We start from the raw sequence: 16,083 nt of genomic DNA on the forward strand, positions 1-16,083 counted from the left end.
CCCAGGCATAGTCCCTGAGTGTTTCCACGCCTATATTTTCAGATTCTCTACCCACTGTACCTGGTCATATGAACCACCAGTCTCAAAGGAGAAGGAAGTTGTGTTCCCACTTTGCTTTCTTGACTTGATTCCCCTGGAGTAAAATCTTCTCTGTGCCTTTTTACTCCCATTTAGCTAGGTATACACTAGGCCACACAGTAGGCATTGCTGCAGTGTTCACTCTGATCTCCCAGTTCTAGCAGCAGCTGAAGTATGGCCACTTCAAGATCACTGCACCACATCTCTCCCCAACAAGTAAAGAAACATCATTTTTCAATTATCAGTGCACAGTGCAGCCTCTGGATCAGCTAATTTCAGGCTGCTTTTCTGACCTCAGGTTTTTTTTATATCAAACATGTCCACTGTATTTCTCTCTGTATTTTTCTTTCTTTGTGGTAGACAGCACCATTACTACTACTACAGCCACTTCCACAAATACTTTGGTTCCAATGTAGTATTCTTTGTTTAATGAATACAAACTTCTGAGTCTCTGAGATACTCTGATTGTACAATCTTAAATTTTAGTGAAATCATTCTTTCACCTACCTCACTAAGAAGCAGTATTCTCACTGCTTGTATTTTGAACCTTGGAGGAATTAAGAAGGCAGCCTTCCTCTAATCTGACATCTTGAATCCCCTCCCTGTTGAACTTTTTTGATGGAGCAAATGTTTTCTTCACAGGAAATGGAAGAATTTGTACAGAGTTCTGGAGAAAATGGTATTGTGGTGTTTTCTCTGGGGTCAATGGTCCCTAACACGCCAGAAGAGAAAGCCAATATAATTGCATTTGCCTTGCACAGATTCCACAAAAGGTAAGAAAAAGTGCCCGTTTAGTGAACAAGTATGTAAAAGTCTGTTAAACTTTATAAAGGGTTTGATTAATGAAGCATCCTTTGTGAAACATAAACCTATCATGATACATATAAATCATCTCAGAAATCATGCTTTAAACAAAAATATGTGTGGTATTTCTAAACAGTAGAGAGTGTTTAATTCATGTTAACATTAACATTATGATTATAAAGAATATATTTTACAGGTCTATTGTGAAAATTTAACTCTAAGGTTATCACACCATTTACACAGATACCACATTCTTCCCTGCCACTTCTTCCTTTTCCCTGCAGGATTCCTGAGGGTACCATATACAAAGCAAATGTTTTCAGAAAGCTACAAAAAGTTAACTCATAACTGGACCACCACAATAATATTAAGCAGGTATTGAAAAAGGCTAAATTTTATCATGATTTTAGATATTCTATGCAGTACCTTGTTCCTTGCTTACCCTTATTTAAGAAGAAGCTTCTTGAAATCCTATTCTACCTCATCTCTGGCTCAGAGCATTGGAGTCTGCCAAACATGTGCTGAACCTCTGAAACTATGAGTTCAAAATACCCCCATAAAAAAGCATAAGTTTTTTTTAATGAATTGTTCCTGGAGTTTTGAGGAGAAATGCTACCCAGAGTTGAACAAGCCTGAAACCCTGACTCCAAATTCATACTAAGTCACATGTATTTGTAGAAAAAGAAAAAATAAACAGCTTGCACTAATGGACAGGATCCTGATAATTTCTGAAGAAGGAAAATATTAAAGAATGTGTAGAGATTAGTCCTTCCCTCAAAGTGGACCCTGTCTATTATGAAATGTGCCCCAAAGGACATTGCTTCTAAAATATCAGATTAACACATTCAGAGTTAACACTATCAGGAAGAGTCAAACAGAAGCAAGCCTAGCATGGGCTGAAATTCAGGAGATGCAGCTCCATAAAATGCTTTAATACCACATTTTCTACATACAGAATACTCTTGTGATCTTTGTGTGCTTGCCATATACTTTGTAGTTTTCTATCTGATATAGTCTTCTCCTAATCACTCAAGTGTTTTTCTTTTCTGCAGGACTAAAGTTACTTTGCTATTCACATTGCATATACAAGCTAAGCACTTAGAAATTATACTCCAGTTCATGAAGTCTGCTTTCAATTTCCAAAGTCAGCTCCTTGTTTTGATACTAGGCATAAAAATATCTTGAATCTATATAAAACTACCAATAAGACTTTGTAGTGCATCATTAAATAACCACAAAACCTTTTTAAAAATTTAGCAACCTCAAAATTTTGCCCTTTATTTCAAAATCCATGTAATTATTTACAAGTTGCTAATAAGCTCTTCCTTTTAAAACTTAAAAGAATTTCCAAATCCACCAACATTAATAAAAGTGTAGGTCAAATTGATAAAGTGTGGGTGACAGTTCACAAGTGCCAGTGAAATGATTCTTGTAGTTAGTGCTTAGTAAAATGCCATCTAAAACAAGTTACCTGTAATCCCTAGTTAGAATTCATTTATTTCTCACAAGTAGCTGACTGTATTGTTTTGCTTTTGTGTATAAAAAAATGCTAAACTGAAATAAGTACCTTAAAGAACTAATGAATATATGTAATATCCAATCTATGTCAATTAAAAGAAGTAAACATGATGATATTAATTTTCAAAAATGAAAGCTAGGGTAAAATATATTAAACAAAATAAATATGGAATTTAAGTTTAGATTTTAAGAATTCTCATTGTTTAAAATTGTTTGTATTCATTTTATTATGTGTAAAATATTGAACCAGATGATCTCTTAAATTTTTATAATTCAAACATACTCTAATCTTTAAATCATAGAATAAGGTACTTTCTTTACCAAACAGGTCATATGGAGATTTATTGGCAAGAAGCCAGATAAATTAGGACCCAACACTCAGATATACGAATGGATCCCCCAGAATGACCTTCTTGGTAAGACTCTGGGATAACTCCTAAAAACATGAGTACAGTCAATCTGGATGATTACAGTTCAACAGAAAACATTCATTGAATACTTGTTACTGTAAAAAAAATTGAACACAATGTTCAAATTGTTTTAAAATTATTTTCCAGACCCATGGATGGTTTGGAAATGCAAAATAAAAAGCTGCAGTTTTATTATTCACAGTCATTATATACAAAATCCAAGTTATCTTATTATTTCTGGTGCAATTACCTTTGCAAGAATTTTTCAGTCAGTTTCTGGATTGTCTCTCTGTCTTGTTTTACATCTATTTTTAAAATACTTTTTTTAGTTGTAGATGGACACAATACCTTTACTTATTTTTTTATGCTGAGGATTGAACCCAGTGGTTCACATTTACAAGGTGAGCACTCTACCACTGAGTCACAACCCCAGCCCCTTATTTTACATCTTTCACTCATTCTTTCCCTTTGTGCAGGAATATCTCAAATACTACTTGAATGTAACCACCAGGTTGTTTTTGTTGTTGTTGTTGTTTTAGTTAACAGCTATTCTTTTATTTTCTATAAAAATGAAAGCACAATCTTCATTATGAAGTAATGACACATTTCATAATGAAGTGTGGTCTCTCTGTTATCTGATTTCAGTACCATCACCATTCTACTTCCTGCTGCTTTGGACATGCTACATGGCAAACTTAGTGACTTCAGTTTTTGTTTTTTTTCTTAATGAGAAAATGTGCTAACATGTCCTTCATGACTGTATTTTTCATTAGTACATGTTGATTCCTTTACTCAAAAAAATGTTCTATTTTTTTTACCACCTATCAATCTTGTGTTCAGTTATCAAGTCTCAAGTCATATACTCCCTCTTTCCTGTAGTTTTCACTTAGTACTCCAGTGGACATAGGTGCTTGTTCCTCCAAGATATGAAAAAAATAATTCAGTGCAGGTTAATAATTCATGGTTACAATAATCTGTTATCTAAAATACACTGCTCCCTCTAATGTCTTATAATACACATTTCTCATTTAATTTCTAAGATTTTGAATTAATAATTTTTCTGACATTGACTCAATCCTAGGTCATCCAAAAACAAAAGCTTTTATAACTCATGGTGGAACCAATGGCATCTATGAGGCAATCTACCATGGGATCCCTATGGTGGGCATTCCTTTGTTTGCGGATCAACCTGATAACATTGCTCATGTGAAGGCCAAGGGAGCAGCTATTAGATTGGACTACAGAACACTGACAAGTGCAGATCTTCTCAAGGCCTTGAGGATGGTTATTAATGACCCTTTGTAAGTACAACTTTGACATTGGGTAGTATTCATGGAAGGATTGTCTTCTCATCAATGAGTATAAGTTTTATCCCATTTTGAGGACGGTATTTTTGAAAGAATTTAAAAGATTTAATCCACGTTAAATCTTATGTATTTCTAACCAGTTTAATCAGTACTATTTCCGAGTTGTATACAACTTCAGATATAAGTATGTCATATTCACAGTAATTTATCAATTCATCAGTTTATGGACATTTTTGTTGCTTTCAATTTTGATTATTATGAAAAATGTGTACAATTTTATATGAACATAAGTATTCATTTCTTCTGGTAATTCATACTAGAACTACTGGGTCATATGGTAATTTTATATGTATTAAGATCTTCCAAACTGTTTTACAAACTAGTTGCAAAATTTTTTGCAGCATCCAAGCAACATAAGAGATCCAGTCTCTCAATATCATTACCAGAATTTGTTATCACCTGTTTCTTTTATTATAGCCATCCTAGTGAATAGGATTGTAGCTCACTATGGTCATGACTTGCATTCCCATTATAGCTAAAGAACATTGCTTTATGTGCTTATTGGTCATTCACTTATCTTTTTGAGAGAACTGTTGGTTCCAATCCTTTGCTCATTTTTAATCAGTTTATTTATATTTTAATTATTGATGATAATATTTCACCATATTTTAAGGATATAAATCTCATCAGATATATGAGTTGCAGATATTTTTATAACATTCCATGTGGTTGATTTTTTTAATCTGTGGTAACTTTTGAAGCACAATAAAATTTTCTACATTTGATCAAACTGAACTTCAATAATCAACCTTTTCCATACTGCAAGGGGAAATCATGTGAAGTTGTTTCTCTGTAGAGTGACTATCTTCAATTCAGCTCTCATTTTTCATATTATAATTGTTTAGGAAGGTATCACTTAAAGAACAAGTATAATTGTTTAGGAAGGTATCACTTAAAGAACAAGTTCAAAATTACATTTCCAAAAAGAAAATAGTACGACAATGAATAATAAAAATGCTCTGAATGTAGTTAAGAAAGAATAGAAAAAGAGAAGTAAAACAGAATGTGCACATAGAAAAGAAAATACAGATTAAAAAGCCAGAATTAAATATGAATTTAATTAACTTATTATGAATTTAATTTAATATGAAGTTAATACATTATGTCCTACAAAACTTTACAGTACCTTAACAATCTCTTCTCCTCCTCTCCTGATCCTCTTCCTCTTATATAATAGTCTTCCTGTTACTTTTATATTACATCTCCCTGTCAGATTCCACATATCAGGGAAAATATGCAATATTTTTCTGATTTTTTAAATTTATTTCATTTAATATTAGAATTTCTATTTTTATCTATTTTCCTACAAATGATCTAATTTCATTCTTTATGGCTCAATAATACTGTGTCTGTGTGTGTGTGTGTGTGTGTGTGTGTGTGTGTGTCTGTGATATATAACACATTTTCTTTTTCCACTCATTTGTTGATGGAAACCTGGGCTGATTCTATAATTTGGCCACTGTGAATTGTGCCATGAAGAGTGTAAGTATGCAGGCATCACTCTAGTATGATAATTTTGATTCTTTTCAGCATATACCCAACATAGTATACCTTCATTGTATGGTAGTTCTATGTTTAGTTTTTTGAGGAAATTCCACCCTCATTGAATACATTACTTTCCATTAGCACCAATAGTGTATAAATGTTCCTTTTTCCCTGCATCCTTTGCCAGCTATGTTTGTTACTTGGATTCCTGATGATAGTCATTCTGACTGGGCTGAGATGGAATCTTAGTGTAGTATTATTTTGCATTGGTTAAAGATGTTGAACATTTTTTTAAATATATTGTATTAGTCAGATTTTGTTGTTGTGACAAAAATACCTGACAGGAAGAACTTAACTTAGACAAGGAAAACTTTATTATGGATCATGGTTTTAGAGGTTCAGTCCACCATCAGCCAACTTCATTACTGTAGGCCTGAGATGAGGTTGAAAATCACAGCAGAACAGCATGGCAGAGGAAAGCTGCTCAGCTCATGGCAATCAGAAATCAGAGAGAGGGAGTGACAGGGATTCAGGGACAAAATATATTCCCCAAGTTTACACTCCCAGTGATCTACTTCTTCCAGCTACATCTTGGCTACAGTTATCACTAAGTAATGCATTCACTCCCATTCAAATGCATTAGTCCACTGATGAGACTATACCTCTCATCATCTAATTATCTCACTTTGAACATTCCTGTGATGTCACATGAGCTATGGGGGGTTATCTATATTCAAACCATAACATGTCTGTTCAGCTCATTTGCCTATTTATTGATTGGTTTACTTGGAGAATATTATGGTATTAAGCCTTTTGAGTTCCTGCCTTTTGATTTCCTTATACATTTTGAATATTAGTCCTATCCAAAGAGGAGTGGGCAAATGTTTATCCTATTCTGTAGTCTGCCTCTTCATTGTGATGATTATTTTATTTACTATGCAGAAGTAATATGCCTAGACAGAATACTATGCAGATACATATGCCTAGACAGAATAAGCAAGGGGAAATGATATCAGAAAACATGGCCAGTGTCTAACCCATTTGAATCTACTAGTACAAGAACAGATTTGGATTTTATTCCACTTGTGAAGAGAAATCAAATGAAAATTTTGAGCAGACAACTTCATAATTAGATGTGTATATTTTAAAAATATCATTCTAGCTACCAGTTGGAAAAGAAACAATAGAAGGTAGAAATGAAGAGGAGAAACAGAGAATGGTTAGGAAGCATTGGAGCAACATGATATGATTCCTCTTTAAAAGCTTCAAGGTAATCTTTCACAAAGTGTATGCCTTCTCTCTCACTTATTAGACTCAGAATTACTCATAATTATTTCCTCTGATGGAAAGAATTTTACTCACCTCTCTGAAATTCCATAGGAACTTTTGAGATATTTATACGTCAGAACATTCCAATTTAAACCAAACATAATATGGTAATAAAAGCAAAAATATACCATATACAGGGCAAGTCTATAATATTTATTTTAAATCATCCATATGGCACTTTCCTATGAAAAACTTTCATTGGCTTCATGTGCTTAGACAGATTAACTTACTTTCAATGTTGATCCTTTTATGTTTCACCTTTAGATATAAAGAGAATGCTATGAAGTTATCAAGAATTCAACATGATCAGCCAGTGAAGCCTCTGGATCCAGCTGTCTTCTGGATTGAGTATGTCATGCGCCACAAAGGAGCTAAACACCTCCGGGTTGCTGCCCATGACCTCTCCTGGTTCCAGTACTACTCTTTGGATGTGATTGGGTTCCTTCTGGCCTGTGTGGAAACTGGGATATTCATCATCAGTAAATGCTGTCTGTTTTGTTTCCAGATGTTTTTTAAATTGGGAAAGAAGAAAAAAAGGAAGTAATTGTACCTAGGCCTGAAGCTGGGAATCCTGATAAATGGCTCCTCCTGTTAACTTCCACAAGAGGAGGCTGTATAGCTAGGTTTCTTACTTTTGCTAACAACTTTTCACATATCACTTTGTCAAGTCAAATTTTGTCTCCATAAAATTCACTCCCTGTGTAAAATACAGAAGTATTTCAGTTCAAGGAACAACTATTAGAGGAAATAAAATTAAACCAAAAGTTTATATTGCTATTTATGATTCTAGTTTTGTAGCTTTAACTTCTCTGAATAAAGCCTTCACTAATTAGAGTGTTGTGACAAGATTTGCTCTTCCATTTTTTTTTTTTTTTTTTTGAGACTGGTAATGTTGTTTGTCTTTCACTGTACATCCAGCCTCAGCGTCCTTTCTTTCCTAAAAGATGTATGAAGGCAAAGTCATTTCTCAGTGGCTTTAGAAATGTAATGATGCCTACCTGCTTTCTATTATCAAATTGGAAAACTTTGGTTTTAAGAGATCACTCACTTTTGCTCTTAATCCTTTAAAAAGTTTCACCTAGATGGTCTCAGTTTCATTCCTGCTTTGATTATACATATACATAGTCTCAGTTTTTCAATTTTCACTCTCCCCCATCCCATCCAGAAACTCTTCTGGTTCCTGTACATATTTTTGGATGTGGTTGGGTTCCTGCTTGCCTGTGTGGCAACTGTGATATTCATCACAATTATATGTTATCTGCTTTGTTTCCCTTTTCTGAAACATAAATATTATACTGCAAAATTCAATATCTATGATAAAATATATGACTTAAGTTATTAAATTTCCATCACTGAGCATTGTAGATTCACACAATTTTTTATGATATAAATTTGGATTTAATACCAACATTTTAATACATTTCATAGTACACAGAACTTTCTGAGAGCTACTTCAAAAGTCTACATCTGCAGCAATTTGAGAAAAGACTACAAACACTTGAACAATGGTCCCATTGAGCCATGGCCCCTCTCATTGCACTTTGACAGTCTCATCATGGAGATTGCACTGGAAGTCATGCAGTTTTCTTACATGACTTAGTTAATCAAGGCACTGAATTCTCCTTCCCCCTTGATTTTCTTTGTGACTTTTTCTCTTTCTTCCTCTACTCATGTTGGAGCCCTGAGTCAGAATTGTAGTCTTCATGATAAATGAGCATTTTGTGGAGGATACAAAGATAAGCACAAGAAGTCCCCATTATTTCAGGCATCAAGGAGATGGACTCCCAATCACCAGACATGTGAGGAAATAACCTTCAACTTATTCAACATCAACTATCACAGATCTGTAAGTACTGGAAAAATTCCATTCAAGAACCACCATGTTCAAGTGAGCCAACACCCAGAACAGTAAAAGATAATATTTAAAAAAATGGATATTCTAAGCCCCTATATTTGAGGGTTAGTTTTTGTGTAGTGACAGATAAATATATAATGTCATTTATTTTTTCATACACTATATGATTCTATTTATATTAACATATAGATATATGTACATAAATGAGAGACTTAATATAAAATTTTGAAAAGAGCTATTACCCTGGAAGGACAATCAGTATAGCATTTGGTAAAGAGTTTATACTCTGATTCCAGATAGCATTGACACTTGTCCCTACAAGTACTACAAAGGTATGTGGGGTTGAGCTGGTTGTTTAAATTATCTGTGACTCAGTTTCCTCACCAGTGAAATAGACGTCAATATTATGGTATAACCTATGTCATGGAATTGTGAAGAATCTGTTTATTAACTTGCTCTACTCCTAAAAATAATTGTTGTGCACAACAAAATTAACTTGCATCATTAAGTGACTAGAAAATTTCCATCATTATTTTAACCTTCGTGTAACTACAAAATACATTCTAAAGGGAACATGGTTGAAATATTGATGATAAAAGTACATTATATTTTAAATATGAGGGGTTATGTTTATAAGATAAGGAATGACAAATTATAGTCTCTGGGAAAAACTCAGAAATCCCTCAAATCCAAGGAGGATCCAAACACAGCCACATCAGAGGCTGAAAGATAAAACAGAAAGTTTTGAAGCAACAAGATAATAATGATAGCAGTTTGAAACATCATTAGTGCAGTTTCAAATGAAAGGATTCTCAGAAGAATATTACAAGGAAAAAGAAGACTAGAACATCACCCCAGTTGATATCTAAGAGGTATTTCCATGATGTTACATACAAAAAAAAAAATCTATGATATTTTTCAGTGCATAGTAACCTCTCCCAAGAAGTATCATTAAAGTATCTATTAAAGTAAGTGAACTGAAATTATACAAAGCATAAAATAAAATTAACAATGAATGTGAAAAGAAATTTGAAAAATTCAAAATCAAAAAGTCCACAAAAACACCTCTGAGTGGCAAATGGGTAAAAAATTAGTCAAAAGGATGATTAAAAAATAATTTAAAATTATTAAAATAATTGGATAGTTTTAGATCATACTTCAACTAATAGAAAACAGTATTGATTGTTAAACCACAATGCAACAAAAAGGCCACTGACTCCAATTTTAAATCAAATTAAAGCAAGCTTGTAATTCCGACTGGCCGGGACTGTCTCTCCTGAAATCCGTGGGTTAGAGGACAGTACACCAGCTCTCTAGGAGCATGGTTTTATAACACAAAAGTTGCAAAAGGGGGGTGTCTTGAGAACTTACAGATAACAGGATTTTGACAAGCATAATACAAAGGCAGATAGTAGTATAATGATCTAAATAGCTCAACATTTCAAGTTAGGGAGCAAATTTAGATCCCAACACCAGAATTTATGAGGCGCCCCTAAGGTTTCAAAGAGGGTTGTTATCTGGTCAGGGAAAACCAGAATTTATGAGGTACCACTAAGTTTCAGAAAGGGTTGTTATCTGGTCAAGGAAAGCCAGGCATGGGTGAGTTCAAGACACAGGCAGGCATTTCAAGCAAGTTTAGAAATCACAGTAATTTATAGTAAAACAGAAATTACCTTTCATGACTTTCTGATGAGATGGCTCCCAATCTTAAGATAGGCTGGGTTTTTTACGATACTGCTGGATACCGGTGACAAGTTCTGCTTTCTCACATGCTGAAATATTTTTTTGTATGTCTTAGGCTTCCTTTTTCTCCTGCTCTCTTCCCCTTATCTTTCTCCTTCCTGGGTATGTCTGTGACTAGGCCCAGGAAAGGCTAGGTGGGATGGCCAAAAGGTGGGAAACAGGTGGGCTGAGGGAGGAAGGGCAGGATGGAGCAGCCCAGAACACATTAATTAAAAACTTTATAACTCCCTGTAGGGAGGGGCAATTCATAGGACAGGTTACCTTAGCAACATGTTGGAACAGGATCAGGTTCTTAATATGAATGGAGGAAGGTTTCTGAAGGAATTAACTTTCAAGCACTCAGGGGGTCCTCTCCAACTTCCCAGACACACTCAAAATTGGCCTCCTGATTTGACCTGACTCAATTTACCTATCTATACTGACTGCCTGACCAATTCTGGTTTTATTATTTGGAAGGAAGTCTATACCTTTAAATGACTATATTAAAAGGTATTCCTCTTCCTCAAGGGAGACTTATACCTTAAAATTCATACATTTAAAGGAAGAAAAGTCAAATTCTCCTTCTTTGGAATTGGACAAGTCTCTCCATTTTGTGGCCTTGGACAGCAGATCTATTTTTAAAAGGCTAGATATGTGTTACTTAAGTCCCTTCTTGCCACAATTTACGTTGCTTCACTGAAAACTAATCCAGGTTTCATCCCAATGCACAGCCCCAAGTCTTGTGGTCTTATGTAGTACTTGTTCAATAAAGGCCTAGACATGCTAAAGTTCTAACCCTGTGCACCATGATCTTCCCACTGACCTCATTCCTATCAATCACTCCAAATTTTGTTATGGGTACAACAAATTCAAACTACCTATTTACATCAAATTTAAAGTTGTATTTTCCTTTTACAGCTTTTCTTTTTCTTTCCAATGTTTGTTAGTGTTTTGGGAAAATCCTTCCTGTGCTTTTGAATTTCCCCAAAATGCCTAATATAAAAGAATGGTACATCACATAATTAGCAACCACAACAAAAACAAAAAGGGAAAAACTAAAGAAGGGTTATATCATTTCCAAGTAGAAAAATTGAAGTAATGAAGAAAGATTTGAAATGTATATTGAAATTTAATATATATTATTAAATACATGAATATACCTTCAAAAAGGTATATTCATATATTTAATAATAAATTCAAATCTAGCAGGAAGGAAATGTTTAGGCTTCCTTTGTTCTCCTGCTCTCTTCCCCTTATCTTTCTCCTTCCTGGGTATGTCTGTGAGTAGGCCCAGGAAAAGCTAGGTGGGAGGGCCAAAAGGTGGAAAACAGGTGGGCTGAGGGAGGGAAGGAAGGATGAAGCAGCCCAGAATGCATTCATTAATAACTTTATAATTTAAAAGGAGACAAATCCTAATTTAAATCATTAAACCCCTTGTGAAAAGAAAAAAGAATTCTTTCAAATAAAATCAAAATTAAAAGATCTTTAGAGGGAATGACCCCAAAAGAAAGATTCACATTCATAAAGACACATTTGAGTGTGGAGATATAACTGCCAGACATACAGAAATTAAAATTAATTAGAAGAAAATACTATGAATGTTTTATGCCATCAAGATTGAAGATAAGATTAAATTTGCAAATCTCTAAAAAAAACCATTCTGTGATATATACTAAGAACAAACAAACCTATACAAAAAGAGGCTAGATTTATAATAAATAATGACATAGAAAGAAAGTTCTTGGAGTAGAGAGACTTATTGATTCCTTTAAAGAAGGATTAACATGTATTTCAAAAATATCCTCCTAAAAACAGACGGGGGGGTGGGGGGAAGGAGGGAGAAACACCATCACATGCAGTAAGATGCTGTTATTTAAACCTCTCAAAGACATTGCAACACAGAAATATCAAGACCAAAATGCTTGATTAATATATGCACGTGAATTTCAAGGAAAGAGTAGAGAACTAAATCCAAAAGTATATAAAATATTTTACATGCAGAGAACATAGGAAACATCCCAGGAATGCATTATGATTTTCCATCTAAAAAATAGTTATAATAAATTATCAACAGATTCAAGGACAAATGCTGAGTTATCCTCTCAATAATTGTAGACAAAAATATTTTTAAAAATTCTACAAGCATCAGTTCAAAAATACTCAAAAAACAACAAATAGAGTGTTTTCTCAAGCTGATAAAGGACATCTATTAAAATTCTAAAGGGTATGTTATAATTAATGCAGACAGAGTGAATTCACTTTATTTCTTATGGTATTAGAGGCTTTAGAAATAGAAAGTAGACAAAAGTGAGATGAAGCAAAGGACAGATAGTATAGATAATGAATGTTTGGGTCAGGAGAATGGGGGCTAATTCAAAAGGATATAAAATGCCAATATCTCCAGAGAACTTCCCCCTCCTCACTGCTTGTTCTCAAGGGTACCTAGTCTCCATAGAATGGATTTTCCCAGCAAGGGGTTTTTTTGAGTACCCCCTGGGTGGCTTCTTTCCTGCCTCTGCTCATTCCCACATTTTGGTCACCACTTAGGTAAGATAAGAGGAGGGAAAAGCATGAGAAGAACACCACCATTCCCTGTGGCATCAGGTCAGGACTTCTCTCCAGAGGACTCTCTTTTTCTTTCTCTCTGTTCTATCCTTTAAATAAAACTTGTTTTTTTGCCTCAATGTTTATTGGGTATATAATCTTCAACACCAGGAGAACAAGAATCCAAACCTGATTTTCAAGACTGGTTTCAGATATGGGCTCATTGGGGATCCTCACTGGTGTAAGCTGCTGTGCACCCAACATCTTTCTGAAGTATATCTTTCTGCCTCTTTCTTCTTTCCAGAGCACATAATGGTAACCTGTTGCCTAATTAAATGCAGTTAGTACAAACTGCCATTTTACAATCCTCAGGTGACAGGATTTACTCACAGCCTAGGTGGCTCCTAATCACCTGTCCTATGGGTCAGCCATGTTGGGTTCTGCCAAAGCCATTTTTCACTATCCTACCCAAGCTCAGAGGGTATTTGGCATTAGGAAACAGTGTTCCTAATCCAGTTTGCCTTTGAATGCTGGGAGATTGATAAAGAGTTGTAACAACTGCAAGATTCTATCTGGGGCCACCTCCTAGTGAATCTCAAAAGTTCTCCCCATGAACTCCAATCCCAACTGCCTTTAAGGGGTATCCTGTGGCAACTGGTGGATCACAAGGCACTAAATGAAGGCCCCAATGACACACACCTCCAGATGAGCCCATAGGACACTTTCCTGTGCTCACTCCTCCAGAGCACTCCCCTCCTTTCACCAATAAGTCTCTAGCCATTGAGAGGGATTCATAAGGAAATGCCTGGATTCCCTTTGTTCACACATTAAGCTGCTATAAGCCTCCAGGTATTTTTCCTGTTGTTTTTTTCTGTGGTCTGTGAGTCTCTTTGGCTGCAAATGGGAGACATTTTCAATCACCCCTTCCATAATCTTTGAAAACAAGGGTGTTAAGTATCTTAACAACCACTAGATGTCCTCCTTACACTCTGGAGATTCCTTTAGCCACAGAGCAGAGGGATATACTTCACCTTAGGTTTTTTTGTTTGTTTTTTTCTGGGTCATCACATTTGAAAGTTTATAGAGCTCAGTTATGCCCCTGAGACTAAATCTTTAGTGTCATGGTCAAGCTTTAAACAGAGACCTTGTTTATTTGGCCAATGACACCAGAAATTAATTTCGCAGAATCATGATGAAAAATGGGTTTTCTGGACATCAGAAGCTCATAGGAACATGTCCATTTAAAAAGAAAAAAATAGATTTTTCTCAGGCAAGGGCACCTGAGTTCTGTTTTCTTGTACTCAAATGGGAGCTTCTTTCTCAAAAGTTATGCCAGGTTTACCCCTAGCCTGTATCCTTAAATATTGGAATAAGTTTGACCCACAGATACTCATTTTCCTCTTTTAACCAGGCCTGGGAATTGACTTAGGCACAGCACAAAGAAACAAAATGTTTTATAGTATTCTGCATCCAAAACTATCCTGAGTACCAACTGGGGGGAATAAAAACGATCATCAAACTATAGCACTGCACCTTAAGAGCTGATTTTACAAATGAAAAAAAAAGTGGTTAAAATGCCCTATAAATGAGTTTTTGCCTCTTAAACTCAAAATAGCATCTTCCCTTACAAAACTTCTGCCAGATCTCTCTCTACAAGGCCTGAATTTGAAATGTAAATTTCAGAAGTTTACAGAGCTTTCAGAACTTGCAAGACTTAGAAGGTTTGCAGAAATGATTATCCAAAACTGATCTGAGACAAAAGAAAAAAGGGTATATAAAACTTTTAAATTCAAGCCCCTGTGGGGCCTAAATGGGCAGCTGGTTTATCTACATACTACCACCTACTTTCTTAACAAGTTCCTTCCTAAATGCTACAGCACAGGGAAGGAAAATGAAATAATCTCATATATATATATATATATATATATATATATATATATATATATATATATATATATATATATAAGACTTCTTTACCTTAAAATTTTACCCAAGGATTTCAGGACTCTCACATTCTTGAAAATCTGACTCTAATTTAATCCAGAAGTTCAATCTGACATGATAAAAGTTCTGCTTTTTCCTGTACTAGAGTAATTATGGCCATGTCATTCTTTTTTGAACTTCTATTTAATTAAAACTTTCTATATTCTTGAACTCATGGATCCTGCATATCTAAATAAATATATTTCTGAACTACCTCATTTTATCTAAGTACAGGTTTTTATACTATCTTTATTCAAAGACCAATTTTTTAAAGATTAGCTCTCAAGTACATTGGAAAAAATCCTCTTTTAGACAGTCCTAAGGAAGATATAGACATGGTGATCTAGGGAATAAATCTCATAGTCTTCAAGGAAATGGGCCAGCTGGACCTTTGATTTCAGTATCCAGAATGGCGATCAGACTTCACACCTAACATACCAAATACATAGGCCTGCCTATATTTATGTCATAATGTAAAGTTGTGATAGGCTCTATTTTAATTTTTATCAGATTAAATTAATTAGAGGTTTTAAAAAACTTTTGTAGGGCTGGGGATGTGGCTCCATCCTTAGCAATACATACAAACAAAGATGTTGTGTCCACCGAAAACTAAAAAAAAAATATATATATATATATATTAAAAAAAATTCTCTCTCTCTCTCTCTCTCTTAAAAAAAACCAAACAAACAAACAAAAAACTTCTGTAGTGTTGTCTCATAACTGTGGATATCTACCTTCAAATAGCTGCAAGATCTTTCTTTCCTATCTGTTCTATGTATATGTGCACACCTGTGTATTGTACTATTATGTCTACATATGTACTACATGTATTATGTACATGGTATCAAAATTGGCGTAGATAAATGAGCACTCATAAATAAAAATTTAAATGAGAAATGGATGCCAAATAGCATTTAGTTCACATGACTTTTGAAAAAGTTTCATTTTGAATTAGTTAAACAGATGAGAATAAAGATGTCTTTAAAAT

The 16,083-nt window shown here is 34.5% G+C and overlaps 1 pseudogene; it reads left to right on the forward strand.

Moving 5' to 3' along the window:
- The window catches only part of LOC114104653 (UDP-glucuronosyltransferase 2B15-like), a 34,694-nt pseudogene extending 26,855 nt beyond the window's left edge, over nt 1-7,839 (forward strand).
- Nucleotides 7,840-16,083: the final 8,244 nt, after the last annotated feature.

The sequence above is a fragment of the Marmota flaviventris genome, chromosome 7 (assembly GCF_047511675.1).
Source record: "Marmota flaviventris isolate mMarFla1 chromosome 7, mMarFla1.hap1, whole genome shotgun sequence".
Taxonomy (NCBI): Eukaryota; Metazoa; Chordata; class Mammalia; order Rodentia; family Sciuridae; genus Marmota; species Marmota flaviventris.